General features: G+C 41.9%; 1 pseudogene; it reads left to right on the top strand.

Moving 5' to 3' along the window:
* Nucleotides 1-987: 987 nt before the first annotated feature.
* LOC148110193 (olfactory receptor 11H12-like) lies at nucleotides 988-1978 on the top strand (annotated as a pseudogene).
* The last annotated feature ends 493 nt before the right edge of the window (nucleotides 1979-2471 follow it).

Here is a 2471-nt window from a genome sequence, read left to right as displayed (position 1 = left end):
GAAGGCTACTACAGCTTTCAGAATGTCACTTCTCATTCATTCTAGCTTTACAAAATAATGTGTCCTTTGTTTAATATTGATTCAGCAAATATGCTGGCACACCTAAGAAGGAGACTGTGCTGTGCTATGCATTGATAATACAGAAATGAAAAATATAACTTCTGCCTCATGAAGCTTACAGATTAAGAGATAGAAAAGCAACTTGTTCAGAGGGGAGGGGGGTGGGGGAATGGGATAGGCTGGTGATGGGTAGTAAGGAGGGCACGTACTGCATGGTGCACTGGGTGTTCTATGCAACTAATGAATCATTGAACTTTACATCAGAAACCAGGGATGTACTGTATGGTGACTAACATAATAAAAAAACATGAAAAAAAAAAAGAGTCACACAATCTACCAACTGAGCCAGCCAGGCGCCCCCCGCCCCACAAGTGAACTTTTAATAACATGAATCAGATCTTGTCAAAAAAAAAGAAAAGAAAAAAGAAAATCACCTTGTTATGATAAGGCATAGTAGAAATTTGCATATACATACATTGGATGCTAGGGCAAAACAATTACTACATGATGGAGGAGTCTAGCAATACTTCATGAAGGAGGCAACTAAACCAATAGTGTAAATTGCAAGTACAAGTTACCCAGGCCAATAATAATAATGATGATGATGATGATGATGATGATGATGATGATGATGTAAAAAGAAGGAAAAAGGGAAAGGAAGAAATTCGGAAGAGAGGGGCAAAAAGAGGAAGAGAGAAGGAAAGAAGGAAGAAGGAACAGACACCTCAGGTAGGGAGAACAGCATGTCATTTGGTGGAAGTGTCACTCTTCTTTTCTTATTGGGCCTAGAACTCAAAGGGGCACAGGAAAGACATGAGCTTAAATAAGTAGATAAAGATCAGATCCTGAAGGACCTTGTCTGTTATGCTCAGTTGTTAGGATTTGGTCTCATGGTGATGTCTCATTGCAGCACAACTTACAGCCTAAATGAACATGTCTGGCTCCGGATCTTCTTCTGAGTCAGTGAGGGAATTCATCCTTCTGGGTTTTTCCTGCAGCAGGGAGATTCAGGTTGTCCTGTTTATGTTCTTCTCAACTGTCTACCTCCTGACTCTCATGGGAAATGGAGCCATTATCAGTGCTGTAGTTTGGGACCAGCATCTCCACACGCCCATGTACATCCTGCTGGGGAATTTTGCATTCCTGGAGATCTGGTATGTCAATTCCACTGTTCCAAACACACTGATCAACTTCCTCTCAGAGACCAAAGCCATCTCTTTCACTGGATGCTTCCTTCAATTATACTTTTTCTTTTCCATGGGTTCCACGGAGTGCTTCTTTCTCTCAGCAATGGTCTTTGATCGCTACTTTGCCATCTGTCATCCTCTGCATTATGCCACAATTATGACAGGACAACGTTGTTTCAACCTAGCGATTTCCTGTTGGGTGTGTGGCTTTCTCTGGTATCTGGTGCCTGTTATTCTCATCTCCCGACTGCCTTTCTGCGATCCTAATGCAATTGATCATTTTGTATGTGACTCAGGCCCATTGCTGACCCTTTCATGTGCTCCTGCCCCTGTGTCCAAACTCATCAGCTATACCCTAAGCTCCCTCATCATCCTCCTGAGCTTCTTTTTCATCGTCCTCTCCTATGTCCTTGTACTAAGTACTTGCTGTGCTTCGGTTGCCCTCAGCATCTAGTTGGCATAAGGCCTTTTCAACGTGTGGATCCCATTTGTCTGTGGTGCTGCTATTCTACGGGACCATTATGGTGATGCATGTGAGCCCTGGATCCAGCCACTCTACCCTGATGCCAAAGATCATGACCTTGTTCTATGCAATGGTGACTCCACTCTTCAACCCTTTGATTTATAGTCTCAGGAATAAGGAAATGAAAAATGCTCTCTGGAAAGTTCTGGAAAAGTTTAAAATTTCTTTGAAAGTCTTTGGCAGTAGACCCAGCAGAAGTGTGGAATAATCTAGTTTAGTGTGATATGGATGGAATGGCCACCCTTTTACTTTCACTCATTTGTGCAGTCACTCATCTGACAAATAGTCTCTGAAAGCCTCCTCTGTATTAGACACTTTGCTTAGTACTAGATTATGAAGATAATTTTGAAGATAACTCAGACACAGCCTCTTCCCTCAACTGGCAATCTAGTAGGGGAGGCAGGCAGGTAAGAAGATAATCACCATAAAATGCAATAAATATCTTATCAATATATGTACCAGTTGTCACAGAAACATGAAGAAAGAAACACCTGATTTTGCCTGGGGTTTTGTGGTGGAAGAAATTAGTGTTAGGGAAAACTTCAGTCAACGCAATACTAGACATGTGTGCTCTGCAGTGGGGAGAGGGAAAGCCTCGTATTTCTGTTCAACTTGTAGCGAGGTTTCTTTGTCAATCATCTTGTGATATCTTTGAACGTGTACGAGACTTTAAATCAGAAGATTTGGATAGGAACTCAAAC

This window comes from Ursus americanus, chromosome 4 (assembly GCF_024610735.1).
Source record: "Ursus americanus isolate L20-20 chromosome 4, mUrsAme1.1.p, whole genome shotgun sequence".
Lineage (NCBI taxonomy): Eukaryota > Metazoa > Chordata > Mammalia > Carnivora > Ursidae > Ursus > Ursus americanus.
Note: the sequence above shows the minus strand (reverse complement) of the source record. Positions and strands in the feature narration are given on the sequence as shown.